The 18,736-nt window shown below is 48.4% G+C and overlaps 1 long non-coding RNA gene across 1 annotated transcript in view; it reads right to left on the bottom strand.

The window, feature by feature from the left end:
* Positions 1-18,736, bottom strand: part of LOC144180286 (uncharacterized) — a 629,875-nt gene that overhangs the window by 321,256 nt on the left and 289,883 nt on the right. Inside the window, exon 2 of the long non-coding RNA XR_013324365.1 lies at positions 313-405. This is a non-coding gene — a long non-coding RNA (uncharacterized LOC144180286). The remainder of the gene's footprint in view (positions 1-312; positions 406-18,736) is intronic.

The raw sequence follows: 18,736 nt of genomic DNA, 5'->3' as shown, positions 1-18,736 counted from the left end.
GGCAGGAAGCCACAACATCCCGGCTCGTCCAATCAGGATGTAGAACAGTGGCCATCTCTGAATCACTGCGTCGGACATTTGTTATATCGCTGGATACTTCTCAGTCACGAAATGGGAAAGGGCGGCGGGCGATTAATGAGCGCCCACTACTGTATCCTAACAGCTATCTACGGCAATGTAACAACAGAAAGGTACTTCTTACGCGATTGTTCAAGTCGGAGAGTTAGCTCTCGAGCGTACAATACACGCAGCCGATTCCTCTGCCTGGGCTTTGATGATGCTGCACGCAAACGGGGAAGGAAAGAGGTGTACCTTTCTTTGTGTGCCTGCTGCGGTAGGCGTGAGGCTGTTCGTCCTTTGTAGCGGCAGTTGCCGGCGAAGCCGCAGGCACCGAGGTCGTCAGGCCTGCGAGAACAAAGAAACAGGGGTTGTGAGAAAAAAAGAATGCTGCCATCAGCGTACGTCGTGTCAAGTGGTGAGAACCGTGGACGGGGAAAGCGTAAAGGACCAGGGACGGGAAAAAGACTGGCACACACGGACACCTCCTAGCAAACTGGCACAGTGGCGAAAGGCCTCTAAGGACAAGAGAGAACATCTTGATCTTCGCAATCCTGAAGGGCCGCTTGCCTGCTGCCGCTGGGCCTTGACTCCGGAAAGGCCAGTTCACTTCACTTCAGGGTGGCCGTTTAGGACCGACACCTGCGGAACAGTTACTTGCCTCGGGGAAAGTTAAGACAGGGTCGTGTTTGGACGATGGATGGGATCATACAGACATGCAAGCGTGAAACTGAAGCGTGTGCAACAAAAAAATATCAACACGAAAATATACACAAGAATGTATGTATCTATGTGTCCGAGAGAGAAAGAGAACAATATTTAATTAGACTGGCAATGTCAGCCGAAATAAAGGTGCCTGGCTTGCTACGCCAGAGGAATGCGGTGACAATGATGATTATAAAGATGAAGAGGAACACATATATATTTAAGTATTTACAAAGTCTGATCAAGACTTGTTTCTTTATGTTGGCCAATAAGTCTTTTGCAGCATGAGAGGCACGTTTAAAAGAATTCCAAGGGCCTAATGCGTTCCTCAGTTGTAGCCCTAAGGAGAGCGGCCGGTCCAAAGACACTGCGAGGGACACTCTTCGCCTACAAAATTGCGCACAATTACAGATGAGGTGTTGCAGATCTTCACGCACATCTCAGTGTAGGCACAGTGGAGAAGTGGATTGGCTGATTTTGTAACAAAAGTATCGCGTGCAGGCGACATCAACCGCGTACGCTGGAGTGCTGCTTCATTATGCTTAGATATTCCAGGTGGCATGTTATGCATCTGCCCAAATAGTTCACTGCATGCTCCGTGTCATACTGGATGCAAGTGCTGAAGCATCTTTCCGAGAAAATGGCACCGGTACTTGTGGTTCACGTTTATGTATGTACGTATGTATATACGTATGTACGTGTGCATTTAAGAAAACCGGATCAATTTGAATCTGGATGACGATCCAAGCGTTGAAAATTTACTGCCTAGAGGAGAAAGAAGCGACGAGAGAGAGAGAGCAAACTTTTAATGAAACCAGAAAATTTCAGCCCCACTAACGATAATGCTTGCTACTTGAGATGGGGTGAATGCAGTGAGATGACAGAGGAAAATAGAGAGAGAGAAAAATAAAATTAAAAAATAGAAAAAGGGGATAGGAAATGTGTACATACACATATATAAAATGTATATGTTCACAGGGTTCACAGCCCTGTTACCGCAAGGAAAATAAGCAGAGTTCTTGTTCGCAGCACTCCCTCGTCATGATTTCGCCAGCGTCCAAGGAGGTGTAAGAGTTCAAGAGCACCTCCACGCCGGAGTCGCGCAAGTGCCTTCGATGTCGTTGCCGGTTGATTAGCATACTGCAGGCAGCGGCTTAAAATGTGCTTAATGTGGTCAGTTAATTGGCGTATTCATGGGAGGTTGTGGCCATTACTACATTAGGGTGGTCAATCCTGCTCTGGTGACGGAGTGTGTTACCGCCAGCAATGATCACCGAGGTCAGGCCGTACCCCAACCTTCCTTCTTTCTGGAATTCCATCAACACGCGGATTTTTTTAATCTGGTGGGAATAGTCCGGCACCGGGATTCGAACTACGGTCCTTCTGCACGCGAGGGGGATGCTCTACCTCTACGCAACCGCTGCACCTCTTACCGGTCAGCTGTCTGTCGTCGACAAGGTACTTGCCAAGGCAATCGCTAACAGAATTTCTGCCACCTTGGATTTCAGTCAACCTAAAGAACAAGCAGGGTTTCGTAAACGCTATTCAACAATGAACGATACTCACACGATCAATCAGGTGATAGAGAAGTGAGCGGGGTATACTGAACCCCTGGATATAGCCTTCATAAATTATGAGAAAATATTTCATACGGTCGAACCCTCAGCAGTTATTCAGGCATTACGGAACCAGGGTGTAGACGAGCATTATGTAAGAATACTAGAGGATATTTACAATGGGTCCACAGCTACCATCATCCTCCATAAGGAGAGCCGTAAAATACCTATAAAGATGGGCGTCAGACAAGGAGACACAGTCTCTCCAATGTTATTCAGAGCATGTTTACAAGAAGTATTCAGAACATTGCATTGGGAACAGGTGGGAGTAAGGGTTAATGGAGAATACCTCAGTAACCTCAGATTTGCTGATGACGTTGCCTAGTTAAGAACTCGGGGGACAAATTGGAAAGCATAGTTGCTGCACTGGACAAACAGAGTACAACCGTGGTCACGAAAATTAATATGCAGAAAACTAAAGTAACCGTCACTAGCCTCGGGACAGCACAGCGGTTTGAGATAGGTGGCGAGGCAGTGGAAGTCGAAAGCGAATATATCTACTTAGGCCAAGTTGTGACCCCGGATTCCAAGCATGAGGCAGATATAATTAGAAGGACAAGAATAGGGTGGAGTGAATTCGGCAGGCATTCTCAGAGAATGAATGGCAGCCTACCATTGTCCCTGAAGAAGAAAGTGTATGACAGCTGCAGCTTACCGGTACTCACCACGGGGCAGAAACTTGGAGGCTCATTAAGAGGGTTCAACTTAAATTTAGGACGACTCAGCGAGTAATGGAACGGAAGATGATAGGTGTAACATTAAGGAAAAAAAAGAGAGCGGAGTGATTAAGGGAACAAACGCGCGTTAAGGACATATTAGTAGAAATTAAGAAGAAATGGACGTGGGCAGGGCATATAATGCGAAGGCAAGATAACCATTTGTTATTAAGGGTAACAGAGTGGATCTCTAAAGAAGGCAAGCGTGGCAGGGGGCGGCAGAAAGTTAGATGGGCAGATTAGATCAAAAAGTTCGCTGGGATACCTAAATTGGTCGCAGTTACCACAGGACAGGGCCCGAGGACAATTGGAGATTAATGGGAGAGGACTTTGCCCTGCAGTGATGATGATGATGATGATGATGATGATGATGTCCTCAAATATTTTGGCACAGTGGACGTAGATATGATGATGATGATTATTATTATGGTGATGATGATGATGAATGTTGTCAGTAGTAGAGCACAGAGTACACAATGGCGACTCTACTCAGCCCAGCTTAAACAAGAAGCTTCGGGTGTATGCTGCGTTAGGTCGCAGCCGGTGTAGCACGCCTTCAGTGCGCTTCCGGCAACCGCCGCGGATGCCGAAAATCGCACTTCAGGTCTATCACATGTAGTGGCGCATACCTTGTCAGAGGATTCTGCCAAGCGGGCAGCTGAGGTTTCCATCCAATAGGTAAAAAGCAGCTACATTGCTATCATCGTTGGAAAACGGGATTCCAACTGTGTAGTTTATGTCGTTGGCTTTTCTGGTGGCCGCATCGCAGACCATGTTGCCCGTTGTACCAGAATGACCTGGTAGCCACTGAAAGCAAATTTCATGTCCTTCGCGCACCGCACTTGTATATATTAAGTGCAGGGCTCTTCATGGGCCCGCATTGTCGTCGTAGCTCGCTAACGGTCGATGCGACTGCCGGAATCCGGCAGCGCAGGGAGACAACGGACCCAAGTAGAGCCTGATGTACCGTCGTCAGTCAGAGAGTCACGCTGAGGCTTCGAAAACCACGCGGTTTAAATAGTGATAAAAAAGGATAACCGTTCGAACCTCGTGAACCACTGGCGCTTTTCATACATCTACCCGTTGTTTTGCGCGAAGAAAACTGCAGGTTTAAGGCAAAATCTGTGTATATAACCGGCAGCCCCCACGTTCATTTAGTTAGGAACGCTCGTTGGGTCGGTTTTTACGATAGTAAGCAAAAAAAGCAGCACCGCAAGAAAAAAAAAATGGAGAGTTCGAAATGCTACAGAAAGGCTCCAGCCGCGCAGGAAAAAATTGGCGCGTTCGAAATGCCGCAGAAAGTCTCCAGCCGCGCAAGAAACAAACGGCGCGTTCGAAATGCCGCAGAAAGGCTCCAGCCGCGCAAGAAAAAAATGGCGTGTTCGAAAAGACGCAAAACAGCTCCAGCCTACGAAATTAAAGCAAGCACAAAAAGAACAGAACACCCACTGGTGCAGTGTCAGGCTGGGGGCGTGCGAGTACTGCGAAGGCGGGAAATTTGAAATGCATTGGGTGGGAGCAGTGAGCGGATAATGGTGGTGGAGCCCATTATGGCGAATCACTGCCCTGCACTTCCGACAGCTTTCACATTGATGATAACGGCTTTTAAATTTTTCGTTCATATCCAAGACAAGTTTGTTGCGACAATCAGGAGGCTTATTTAGTAGTTGCAAAGCTGGCCGGGAATCGGAAAGAATTACCCACCGCCGAGCAGGACTTCCGTTTATGTGAAGGAGTGCCGTTCTGACAGCTGCTAGCTCAGTGGCGGTGGAGGATGTTCTGTGGCTGTGGTAGATGTGTGTAGAAGTGGACGATGATAAACGATGGTGGCGACCTTGCTAAGGTGGTGGCTAAGGCGTTGCGATGGTGGCTAAGACGATGGTGGCTAAGGCGTTGCGCTGGTGTGCACGAGGTCGCGGGCTCGATTCCCGGCCGCGGCGGCCACTTTTCTGATGGAGGCGAAAAGCCAAAACGCCCGTGTACGAGATTTCGGCGCACGTTAAAAATTCGGAGCCCTCCACTACGGCGCGCCTAATCGCCTACATTGCGTCACCGCGTTAAACCCACAATCAATCAATGTTCTTGTTCAACAATGTCGACAAGTATAAACACTGACACAGGAATTAGACATTTAGATTTGACTGTGAGTATATAGGACTATTAGAGCTAAAGAGAAAAGGAAAAGGGTGGTGGTGAAGCGTCCCTAGTCCAGGATGCCTCTTGACCGGGCCGACTCAGTGGCCTGAGTGACCAAGGCCCTCTGGCGGGCCGGGTTCGAGCTGGTATATTGAGCAGATTTTATTACAATTTGGCCGGGTGCCCTTTGGCCGGGTGCCCTTACAGACAGACCGACATACCGACCATAATTTCTGCGTTTAAGTAGCCCAAGAAAGACTATCGTCTTTAAAAAGCGTTACAGCTCGATGATTCTAGCTGGCTAAAGGCGAACCAGTCGAATGCGGAATGGCCTTCTACTTATAAACGCGTTAGAAAGATGCACTGAGGCCTACATGAGTGATCTCAGCAAGCTCATCACACCAGTTGCTGCCAAGCGAAAAGTAAAGCACATTCCTCGTAAATCTCATCTTCGCCTGGCGATGCGATCTTGGCCATGTGCCGGAAAACGTTAGAAGCGCCACCTCGGAGCAACTGCTCAAACCTGCTGCTCTTCAGCTCTTCAGCTACTTCGAGCTGGTAATTCTGCCCCCTCCGCAAGGTGGAAAGGAAGTCGGAACTACGAGCGGCTCTAAGTATGAAGCGTCCAGACATTCCTCAGCATTGGCCCAGGAAATGGCACACTATCGTTCACAGGATTAAAACTGGATCGGCAACGATGATGATGATGGTTTGATTTTATTGGCGCAAGGCCGACATGGGCAAAGAGCGCCAAACACAAAGTGATTTGATGAGGTGAGAACAAGAAATAAAATCAGTTAAAAGCTATGAGCACGGCTGGTATAAAGGGCCAGGGTGAAGAACAAGAGTGGTTAAAAAATAAATAAGGTGGCTGGTGTATAGGACCAGGGGTAAAACTATGGGTGGTATGAGATGATTTGTAAAAAGTGAACTTCTGATAGGAACTGAAAGGTGCGTTGAACAGAAAACATGGCTTCGTCTCCTAAGAAGTATGACGGGTGTGGTGGAATATGTCGTGTGTGTAGTTGTGGGAAGTGTTTTCGTCGTGTAATGTCGAGTGCCTTACATTGTATGAGGATGTGGATCACGGATAGGGCCTCTCCGCACCTGCTGCACAGAGGTCTTGGAGACCCCGTGAGAAGGTGCGAGTGCGTTGCATGAGTGTGCCCTATCCGTAATCTAGCCAAGGCGACTTCAGTGTATCTATTACGTGTGTCGGTGGTGTATGGTCCCAAGTGTGGTTTTATTACGTGTAACTTGTTGTCTGTTTGTTCACTCCAGTGCGTTTGCCATGTTTTGCGAAGTTGTTGTCTGATGTGTGGTTTCACGTCGGTGTAGGGTAATGTGATTATGTCTACTGTATTCGAGAGTGTAGCAGCAGCAGCCATTCGGTCCGCTGCTTCGTTCCCGGCTATACCACTGTGGCCAGGGACCCAGCAAAGAACCAGTTCAAATTTGCGTACATACACCGACATAATACCCTTGACTATTAGATTTACCACGTGATTTTTTGAAGACGTTGATGACGACAACGCCCGCACGACACTGAGGGAGTCTGTATATATAATGGATTGTGGGATGTGACTTTGAAGGATATGATTAACAACAAGAAGTACACCATTAGCCTCTGCCGTAAAGATACTGGTATTACTGTTAAGAGTTCTAGTGACATTAAGGCCGGGCCCATGCGCCGCGCAGGACACAGAGGTGGCAGTTTTAGAGGCGTCCGTATAAAATTCAGAAAATTGATACTTCTGCTGCAAATACAAGAAGTGCTGCAGAATCGCACATGTGGGAGCTCGGTTTTTATCTACATGTGTGAAGGATGTGTCGCATGATACAGGGCGGAGATGCCATGGTGCTATAAAATCTGTTTGAGAACTTTGTATGGTGTCTAAAAAGGAGACAGAAAGCTCTGACGCTTCCTCTCTAACTCTGTAAGAGAAGGGCGCAGAGAACGATGGTCGGTTTAGGAGTAGTGGAGTCTGAGACGTATCATAAAAAGCCGATTTAAAAGGATGGTGTGGCATAGATGAAATTTTAAAAGCAAAAAGAAGATCTGTGTATGCTCGCTGACGTTGTAGGTTCCACTTATTACACTCCACATAGAGGCTTTCGACCGGGCTAGTCCGGAAGGCGCCACATGCCAACCGGAGCCCCAGATGAAGCACTGGGTCGAGCATTTTGAGGGATGTCTTACTTGCTGACCCATAAACAACGCTTCCATAGTCTAATCGTGAACCTATCAGGCTGGTAAAAACACGTAAAAGAAGTTGTTTGTCAGCCCCATATGAAGAGTGGGAGAGAACCTTGAGTATATTCATGGCCTTTAAGCATTTATGTTTAAGTTGTTTTATGTGTTGAATGAACGAGAGCTTTTCGTCAAGGACTACACCTAAAAACTTGTGTTCATTTCTGACTGGAATTGAGACACCATTGAGTTTGATGTCTGGATCCGGCCGAATGCCACGCCTTTTCGAAAACAAAACACAAGTACACTTCACTGGATTAAATTTAAAACCGTTGCTATCTGCCCAGCCAGCTAGTTTGTTAACACCAAGCTGGACTTGGCGCTCGCAGATAGACAGGTTACAAGACTTAAAGGATAATTGCACGTCGTCTACATAGATTGAGCAGGAAATGGTTGGTGGCAGAGCCTTCCGAAGAGAGTTCATTTTTACAATAAACAACGTGCAACTCAAAACTCCACCTTGCGGAACACCGTTTTCCTGCACATGAACTCTAGAGAGTGCAGTTCCAACTCGTACGCGAAACGTTCTTTCAGAGAGGTAACTGGCAAGCGTGTTCCACATGTTACCCGACATGCCAAAGGACTTCAAGTCGCTAAGGATGCCGTACCTCCAAGCAGTATCGTACGCCTTTTCAAGATCAAAGAAGACCGTCATGCAGTACTGCTTGTGGAGGAAAGCATCTTTGATATAAGACTCTAACGCAACGAGTTGATCGTTGGTAGATCGCCCCGCCCTAAAGCCCGCCTGGCAGCTCTCGAGAAGACCGTTGTACTCTAAGAAGTACACGAGTCTCCTGTTTATCATCTTCTCGAGGAGCTTGCACAGGCAGCTTGTCAGGGCAATGGGGCGATAACTGGCGGGAGAGGCAGGGTCCTTTCCTTCCTTCAGGAAAGCCACTACTATAGCCTCCCTCCAAGAGCGAGGAATGTGCCCCGAAAGCCATATGTTGTTGTATAGATGTAGGAGTGTTTCAAGAGTGTCTGGGTGTAGGTGTTGTATCATGGTGTATGTGATTTTGTCTGCACCTGGAGCTGAAGGCTTACATGTGCTCAGAGCAACCTTCAGCTCATGAATTGAAAAAGGAGAATTGTAAGAAGTGTGCGACTTGTTGTTATCACGCAGTGACTTCTTTTCTACAGATGTTTTGTGTTTCATGAAAGTGTTTGTGTAGTGTGCTGAACTGGACACGTGTTCGAAGTGTTGTGCAAGTGTGTTAGCCTGGTCTTCCAGTGTGTCCCCTGTTGTACTAACCAGGGGCAGGCTGTGTGTCTGTTGTCCTTTTAGTTTTCGTATTCGTGTCCAGACTTTATGTGTGTCAGTGTACGAGTTGATGGAAGTGAGGAAGGTGCGCCAACTCTCCCTTTTCGCCTCACGACGCACTCGCTTTCCAAAAGCCTTTGCCCGTTTAAAAGAAATGATGTTATCTGACGTGGGGTACCGGCGAAGGACACCCCACGCCTTGTTCTGGGCCTCTCGCGCCCGCCTGCAGTCCTCGTTCCACCAGGGCCTCCTTGGGCTGCGGGACCCACTGGAGGCCTGGGGAATGGACTTTTCGGCGGCGTCGAGGATGTGCGCCGTGACGAGTTGGGCGGCTTCCTCCACGTGTAGGTGTTTTATGGTTGTGTGGTGTAGTTTAGATGTTTCTGTGAATGTACTCCCGTTTGCTTTGGATTCATTAAACCTGTTATGGGAAGATGGACTGCTCGGGCCTATACCTATATACGTTAATGAAGTGGGGAAATGGTCACTACCATATGGGTCCGTGCCCACACCCCACTCAAGACATGGAAAGAGAACTGCGGAACCAATAGCCAAGTCAAGATGAGAGTATGTATTGTGTCCTAAGTTATGATATGTAGGCTGTTTTTTGTTGAAAAGGCATGCTCCGGAGGATGTAAGAAACTTCTCCAACAGGCGACCTCGGGCATCCGTTCTGGAGGAGCCCCAAAGAGAGTTGTGTGCATTAAGGTCGCCTGTTAGGATGTACGGTTCGGGTAGCTGGTCGACCAGCGCCTCGAAGTCAGAGCTCAAAAGTGTGACATCAGGAGGAATGTATATGGAGCATACCGTTATCAACCTATTAAAAATTATTGTGCGTATTGCTACAGCCTCAAGGACGGTGTTGAGAGCGACAGGGTGGCATGCTAGGGATTTCCGGGCTATTATGGCTACACCGCCCGAAGAGTGTGTGCAGCCATCCCTGTCCTTTCTGAAGACCATGTACCTATTTAAGAAATTTGTGTGCTTGGAATTCAAATGCGTCTCCTGAAGACACATCACACTTGACTGATTAGCATGCAGTATTTCGTATACATCGTCAAGATTTTTAAGAAGGCCTCTACAGTTCCATTGAATTATGTTTTCTCTTCCCATTATTTAGTGTGAGAGCTACTGGAGTGTGTGTGTTTGTTTATGTGTCGTCTTTCGGGGCTGTGACTCTCGCCTTTTTTGGCTTGTCGGGAGGCTTTGGCGTCGGGACGCGTTCCTTGCGCTGCGTTGCAGGCAGGAACGGCCCGACATCCATCTCGTCTTCGGATGTCCGAGGGGTGCCCGACGGACCGGGCCCCCTGGACTTGGCCCCCCCTCGGGAGCCCTTCGTTTGAGCCGCCACCGCCGAGGGCGTCCGGGGCGCCAGAGGTGGCACAGGTGGTGCGGTGGCGGTGGGAACCGGTGCGGGGCCCGTGGTGTCCATCACCTCTGTACCCTCCAACGCACTGGAGGGCGGGGAGACAGAGGCGGGAGCGGCACCGGTCCCGACGGAAGAGGTTGCCACCACAACCGCTGCTGCCTCAGCAAGCGGCGTGGTGGCGGGTTGGGCTGCCAGAGGCAACCCAGGGGGGGGGCGGGCGAGGGACCAGGTCAGACTCGCTGAACTGGGTCCCTGTGGAAACGAGACGCCGCTCCGCCCCCCGGCGAGCCGCGTCGGCGTACCTCCCCAGGGGGAAAGAGGCGAACCTCTTTCGCGCCTCTGGGAAGGTGATGTTTTCAGTGACTTTGATGTTGATGATTTTCTTTTCTAGTTGAAATTTTTCGCACTTGCGGGAGTATGCCGCATGCGGCCCCCCGCAGTTTACACAAGTGAGAGTTTCGGCTGAGCAGTTCTCGCTCGGATGATCGTGCGCCGCGCACTTTGCACACGTCGTTCGGCCACGGCAAGAGTTCGTACCATGCCCGAACCGCTGGCACTTAAAACAGCGCCGCGGGTTCGGGATGTACGGACGGATGGAGCAACGGATAAAACCTGCATTTATGTATTGTGGAAGAATTGCGCGGTCGAAAGTCAAGATAATGTGTTTGGTGGGAATCTCCTTGTCGTCTCTGCGGATGGTGATGCGTCTCACGGCAGTGACGCCCTGATCCTTCAAGCCGGCAAGGAGATCCGCATCGGTTTCGTTCAGGAGGTCTGTCTCGGATATCACACCCTGCGAGCTGTTGAGGCTCCGATGGGGTGTGACCCGGATGTCAAGATCAGCCAGTCTAGTCTGAGCTAGAAGCTTTGCAGACTGCTGCTTGTCATTTATTTCAATTAAGAGTTCACCAGACCTTTGTTTTTTGCATTTATACGATTTTCCTACTATGGCTTCAAGATACTTGGCGATCAAGAAGACTGACTGAGATGCAAGAGGGTGGGTTGGATTGAGGGATTCCATCACAAGAAATCGAGAAAAATGGTCCGGTTCAGGAAAGGTTAACGACGGCAACGGAGGAAAGGATACTTCGGTGCGGCCCCTTTTCAGGGACCGATCACGGTTGGGGGGGGGTTTTAGACAATACCATAAAGCATAGTATAAAAGCAGGGAGACGGGGGTACTTTCTTCCACAACCTTACCCTGATAGCTGAGGAGGTCCCGGAGCTCCCTGCCTGGTAAACAGACAGGGAGCCCATCCGCCGGAGCTTGACCTGGGCTCCGACGGCCACCGTTAGAGGTTTCTACCCTTCACCTTAAAAACACATCACCACGGTTGGATCCAGCTTATGTTTGGGGGCTCGGGGTCCGCGGTATCGCCAGTACCGTCACCAAGATTGCTCAAGGTGCCCCGTGCGGGGGATCGGCAACGACACCACACTTTCTCGTTACAAGGCACTCTAGATGATACCGAGTGTTCACAGTGCTAAGCCCTCCCATTACCTAATCCCTCTCCCCTAGACACCGAAATTCGCTAAAGCGTAACATAGCGTCTTTGTATCCCGTGTACATGAAGTGAAGTGAAGTGAAAGAGACTTTAATGATCGCCGGCAACAGGCGTAATGTCTCCACTACGCCCGGACGTAGCCACTCGTCGATCCTGGTGGCATTCTACTAAGCAACACTTTCGCTATTCACTGCGGGGGTAGACACCCTTGTCCCCGTGTTACTACCACCACAACCAACAGAAGGGGGGCGAGCAGTGTGAACGCGGGTATGTGCCCGACTGACGTTATGGCGAACGTTATGCTTCGAGCTATAACGTCATCAATCGGTATCTGCCGCTAGACCGACAATGAATCTGTCGTTGCTTGGCACGTTGTCGCAATCCACAACGTTACGGATTCGACGTTAAGCCCAAATATCGGCTTGAGAAGGGCTATTGGCCAACGCTTTAAGCAACAGCAACAAGGGAAGGAAATTACTTGCACAAAGGGAAAAAGTGGACAAGGTCGCAAATGGGGCACTGAAACGCTTTTGCATTCACTTCATCATCAGAAGTACTTATGTGCGGTCTGGCATTTTTGTGCACCATGTTAATCAGCCGAACCACTGAAAAAGGACAAACGTTTTCCCAGCCCAGACCAGCCGCATTGCATCCAAGGTTACTCGAAGGATAGAAAAGGAAGCTGACTGGATAGCGGTGGCAAGAGGAGCAAAGGTTCGTCATTATTCCACCGCGAAATATCATGGCGCATCAATGCCAAAACCATCGCAATGACCTCGATGGTTTTGTATGGCTTTGCTGTTTCCGGTGTTAGGGTAAGCTTTTATAAAGGTCACAGAAAGTCAGTTTGGAACATCCACGTCATTTATTATATCCTAAGTTCTGACAACAGAATACTACTGTGTTCGCAAATGTCTTCGAATGTGTTCTAATGTGCTCCACCTAAACTTAACCGACAATACGGTAACAAGGTTCTCACAGAAAAAAAAAACGTTTCTAGTTATGAATGGCGTCAAACTCTCGCTACTGGAATCGAGGCAAAATGTCATTGGGACAAGGATGCACCAAGGTCAAAGAATACATAAGCGACAGCGGTGGAAGGGCGAACCTTAATGCAGTGAGAGAATCATGGTTGGGAACCGGCTAGCGAATGAGCTTCATTCCTAGGGCATCTTTTGCCGCATTCACCAAATTACCGGCGGCAGCCCCCAATGTCCATTCGTCGTGTGTGTACCGAGAAAATGAGAAGCCGAACAGCTTGCTCGGCGGCGCATCGATTTGGGTCTGCCGTCGCAACTCGCTCCCTCTGTGGGAGGCCGCCGAAGACAATGCGAGCCGCCGGGGAAACAGCCCCTCTCCTCCATTTGCAATTCTTCCCCGAAGACGTATTCTTATGCAAAGCGGCGGGAGCCCGGCTCGGGCCTTGGCTCGAGCCAGATGGGCCGGCGCCCCCTGTTAACTTTTCTGCCACGGATATTACTTTCCTCGTTCCAGCAACAGGGCTTCCTAGATAACGCCGAGGAAGGAACGACGAAGATCAAGAGAAAAGGAAGGGGGCGGCATAAACGTCAAATCCTCGGGCCGGTGGTTCGGGCTGGGACGACGCAAATTTCCCCGCAGAGAATTTCTCATCTTGTCGTTCGTCGTGTTGAGATGGGTAAGACCCTTGGAATTCTAAAGGGTGTCGTCGTCGTCGTCGTACCATAGTCGTTTTCTTCGCTTTGCCAAATCTCTGGCGGGAAATAGATTTAAAACGGGGGCGTCCCTGTGCGTTATTTAGACGTATATATTTTATATATTAACGCACTGTTTCTGCTCTTGTATTTGGAGCTTTGGCGGCGAATATTTATTGCCCGGCTATATCATTCTCTATTTTTGTTCATCTGGACGAAAAGTGGTTTGAGCAAGGTGTGTGTATCTAAAAAAACGAGCGGTGCAGTATGCCCAAGGTCTTGAAGGAATACCTGGTAAGGGTTGCACAAAGAGCACGAAAAAAGGCAGTCTCTACAAGGTGTACGTACGTAGACGTTTATGTCACAGGCTGAGCTACACGTAGTACTTGCAATGGTTTACTCCTGTAACAATAAAAGAAATAATTACGCAATCCCCAGTCCAATTGGGATTAGATTAGCGGCGCCATGTTGGGAACGTTGTTATGCATAATTATTCTAGAACTACAAACGCATAAGCTGTTACGAATACGTGATAGAATTACTTGACTAAATGTGTTTCTATTTTGCTTCTTCTACTTCTGGATTTAGTTCGTGGTTTAGCACCTCCTCGCGTGGTTTATTTCCTGTGAAAACTCTAAATAAACTCGATAGGAAGCACCACTGCAGAGCTGTACCGTGAAAACCGGTATTTCTGCGCAAAAGGAAGAATGTAACGAGTTTAAAGTGAAGCAAAATCACAGCGATATTTGCTGCTAATCTTTCTGTGGAGTAGGAAAAAAAAAAGGTTGGCCGTCCTTTGTGCGCGGCAATGCCAATTGTAAAATAAAAACCTTAAGTAAGGCAGGCGAGAAGCGAGGGCATTCAAGATACAACAAACCCGGGCTCACTGTAACTAGGTGTTCGACCGGACCGTAGCCTACTTTCTGTTGCTGCGCGTCCCCGACGAGTGACAAGGTCAATGGAGACAAAATGATGCACCGTTCCTTCTTCAGTCCTCCTTCAGGAGATCACTCTGGCCATAGTTGCATTGCATACAGCCTTGTGGAGGACATGGGAGCTGAGAGAAACGCAACTGACGATTACTGGTCCGAAACTCGACGCGGGGCAACCGAGGCCATTGGTAGTGCTGTCAGAAGCTCCTTCAATCCCAGTACTTGGGTGTTGCCAACTTCGCGTTAAGCTTCCCTATTGCGAACCCAGTGCACGTTCATGAGCTAAGGGTGCCATGCGAATCTGAGTCATATCATAACGGGGAGGACCTGGTACGGAGAATAGTACGGGGCCAATTCCTTAGCGCGCGCGCGGTATGACTGGTGCCTGGTTGTTCAAGTACAGAAAGCCCCAATCGGCGTTTATTTCAGAATATAACCTTTTGTCGGTGGCCTGCAGGCCTAATAACTGGTTCCTGTGACGTCGCAGTCGCAGCGCGAAAAGTGGCTTGTAAGGCTCCACTTTCTCGGCTCGTTTTATAATTATTAATATTATTGTTATCTAGCCTAACCGTTAGGTTGGTTGATTGCTCCAAGCCTCTATTGGAGAAAAGGCGAGGCCCAGAGGCGGTGCATGTGAAACGTTCTTTGTCGAACAATTGAATGCCCGTGTGAGCACAAATTTTTTGTCGCGTACATGGTGTTGAGGCTCTTTTCAGGATGGATAGTCACCCCCGCAATGCACTAATCTCGCAAGGCTGCTTCGTATACCATAATTTCCTACTGCCTTCGGAAAATAAGTGCCGTAAAATGGAGGGTGTCGACGCCTCGAATAACAGCTATTTATTGTCTGCCCAGACTTCGCATAGCTGTTATTCCGACGCCGTGTTCTTATAACGAAAAAAAGTATTTCTTACCGCGTTGGTAGTATCGTGCTCACACTCGGAATTTTTCTGTAGTTTCGTGCAAGACCAGTTGTCTGACAGCGTCACCTCCGAACAGAGCATCCTGTACTGATCGAGGTGCATCGGCCATCGCTTTCTCCGGGATGACCCGCTTCGTGTGAGTCTTAAACTTGCACAATGATTCCAACATGGCGTTTAAAGTAGTCGCATTGTTAAAAGCATGCACGACGCTACCGCGATCCAACGATTTCCCCAGCGCGGACCGGCCCCAAATTTTACAAACTTTGTGACCCGTTCAGGGGGAGGGCGGGGGGAGGGGACGAGGAAAGGAATCGTGATTTTGCTCTTCATGACAAACGAGGATCCCGATAACTGGACGCGCAAAAGGGAATGATGGCGGTGTTGCGTTGCTTTCGTAAATTGGTGTCCTCACCAGGATCTATTATCCGCAGTAATGAACGGGAGCGAGTCATGGTTCCTCTTACCTAGTTGAACTGTGAGCGAAATCCGGTCAGTCTGTTCGGTATAAGGTGCGCAGTCAGGAGGAGGGTGCTGAATTTGCTTGTCAGTCCTCAGCCATCAGAATCTGGGATTTTGTCCATCCCTTCTAATCATGAAATGTCTTCAAATCATTTTCCCGCCTCATTAGGGAATAATTCTGTTGTCGCAAGAGCAGCTAAATTCCCATAAAGGGTCTGTGCAACACTTACGACAAACGCTTTCTCTCTTTTCTTCGGATCTGGAGTCATTGTGAAAGCTATTCGTCACGAGATCGGCATATAGGCAGCGACAGCGTCGCGCTGCTAGTGTAGATGCTGCGCTGAGCGCTGTAGCGGGCGAATGCACGCTCTCGGTGCGCTTCGGGTATATTTGGCGCCATATGCGCTCATGAAACGTGTCGACAAGAGTTGTATTCTGTAGTTCGGTTCCTCAATATTCAATGTCTTCAAATGAAAAGCGCCCATAAGATTCAACTACTACGCTAAGAAAGCGGTGACCAGCCTGGAATTACTGACCGCGGTCTACAAACCACGGTTTGTAGCAAGCGTTTTCCCGGGAATTGTTTTGAACATCGAATAAAAACAGAAGGGTAAATCAGGAAGCCCCAGTCTCGAAAATGCAGTTCACGAAAGCGGTTTCAGTCGCTTTCGTTGGTAACATGACGCATAATTGCATATTTGTGATTGCCCTGAAATGATAACAGCACTTCACAACTCCCAAATTTTTTATAAGAGCTTGCGATGTTCTTTTTTTTTTCATTCGGAAGGCAATATAGGCGTTCCGAAATTTAACCAGCGCAGAGGTATAAATGCAAACATTCAAACGGGTCTTTTACATGCAGGGTTAGATAAGTCAAATTGAAAGCAGGTTTGGTTATTAACGCTCTCATGTTTATTATTTAAGACTTTCGTCGAATGTGGGTTTGCGAATTAAATTATTAACGCGATCAGTACAGTCAACATCTCGACTAGGTAGATTTCTTCGCCGTGACTAGCAAGGTCACTGTGTTGTAAACGAAGCTTCTTGTACGCTTACTTCACCGTGAGCACAAATTTTCGGTCAGGACCATTTGTCGGTCAGGACCATCAGTCAGGACTGTTGACCATTTGTGTTCCTTTGAAAATATAACATTTGCCTGCAACAGCAAGATCTGTTTGCAATCTTGCAAATAGTCGCTTACAAAGACAGTTAAACAACAGTGAATCACAAAACCATGAAGATAACAGATGAACTTGCTCATTTACGGACGCAGTAAAAAGATCCTCCCCAATTTTCTCGTAACAGATTAACGGGACGGGGTCCCGATAACTGCGCTGTGATACCCACTAGCCTTCGCGTTTGTATTGGAGTTGATTTTTTGAGGATGGTTAGAAAAGGCACAGGTAAAAGTTGTGCGTATTTTTCTTTTCTTTGAGTTCCTGCCGACGTTCCAGCCACAGCGCCTAGAAAACGCATGTAATGCGAAAAGCCAAACGTCGAAGACAAGTATTACCCTCGGCGTCGTTTTCCGCAACGGTGAAAAAAGCAATATTTCATCAAGCAATAAACATCATTACTTTCAAAACTATCAGCCTCGTTTTGGCACGACATTGCCCAAAAATTATGCGTCGGTTTTTCCAGACTGATATTTAAACCCGGTAGTGCGGGAAAGAAAAAAATCCGACGAGTAGGGGGTCACGCCTCGCCCACATGCATGCGTGCAACAATGTACAACCTGCGGGCTGTAGAAAACATTCGTAATTTTCCCGGCTAGACGTGCGCAATGTTCAATTACGTGATCTTTCCTTCTTGAACCTTAGAGCTGACAATTTTAAGCATAGCGTGATGATGAGCAACACACGTTTCGGGGCGAGGATGTGACATCGCCTGTGTGTTCTTATATATTGCAGAACGTAATAAAATACACCCAGTTGCTAGTAAGCGCTTGTACTGTCTTTTTCACGTCCTCTCGTTCGCGTCTTTTCGCTGTTTCTTCAAACGATGTATAGCCAACTAGCCCAAAACCCAAGCCTTACTTTGATTTGTGTCATGATTTAAAAATGGGACATATGAATATGCGACATGAAAGTTAACAAGACAGACGCAAACTCACAACTGCTTACTTTCATTGAAAGATACGCCTGAAATACTCGGGAACATTCACAAAAAATATACATTAAATTATGCATAAAAACTAGCAACAATGTCGCACAGTGTGAGCAACGACTACCAAAAAAGTGTAGAAGCGCGGAGATTTCCCCGACATATTCGCTTTCGCGAGTGTAATATACGTCCCCGTTAACGTATGGGCGATAGCGCCCAGGTCCTGTGCAGAATAATTGCCTTTGTTTGTTCCTGTTTTCTAAAAAGACACAGCGCAATTTGATGTGGTGTGGCAAATGTACGGGTATGCACGGGACGTGTCGTCTCTTGCCGGTTTTGTGGAGTTAACTTCTGTCTTAAATAGCCACAACGCCCCCTTCAACAAAGCACTCTTTGACGTTCCCAAGACGGTAGACGACTGCACTCATCGGTAAGAAAAGCACAAACTGTCGAAACAATGTCAATATTACGTTATTAGGGTTCAACTCACGGAGCACACCAGAGATGGCGCGGCGAATTTACCCAGTGTTCCCCGCGCACAAGTGCCTGCTCGCCGGCGGCAGCGTCGGCGGTACTGCTTTGTCGTCTGCTTTAGCGACGGTTGTTTTGGGCCTATTTTGGTGCAGCTTCACGTGCAGTACGCGGTGCCTTCGCACGGCTTGATTAACTTGTTCGACAGCACCTCCAGGGTAATCCGCAGCCGACGGAATTAAGTGGTCGTACGGCGAGCATACGTTAAGGATTGGTTTGCAGGGCTGGGAAACAATGTTCTCGATGCTTTTCGCAATGAGAAACACGGACGTTTTGGTCATTGGTTTGGTCTCATCAGTAGAATGTACTACTAGGAATTTTGCAAAACTAGTGCTTGGTCGTTGTGGTTGCAGTGCTTCGGTGTGGCCCCTTTTTGAGGGCCGATCAGTTCTTGGGGGGGGGGGGGGGGGGGGGGGCGGTGAGGAAAATGAAGCCATAAAACATGGAAAATATTCGGCGGCAAGGCCAGTCGTCCACCACCGAGCCCAAGAAGGGAACG

The sequence above is a fragment of the Haemaphysalis longicornis genome, unplaced genomic scaffold (genome assembly GCF_048455015.1).
Source record: "Haemaphysalis longicornis isolate Haplotype H1 unplaced genomic scaffold, Haemaphysalis longicornis Haplotype H1 scaffold_4, whole genome shotgun sequence".
NCBI classification, from domain to species: domain Eukaryota; kingdom Metazoa; phylum Arthropoda; class Arachnida; order Ixodida; family Ixodidae; genus Haemaphysalis; species Haemaphysalis longicornis.
The sequence above is the reverse complement of the archived record's forward strand: the minus strand, read 5'-3'. Positions and strand labels throughout refer to the sequence as shown.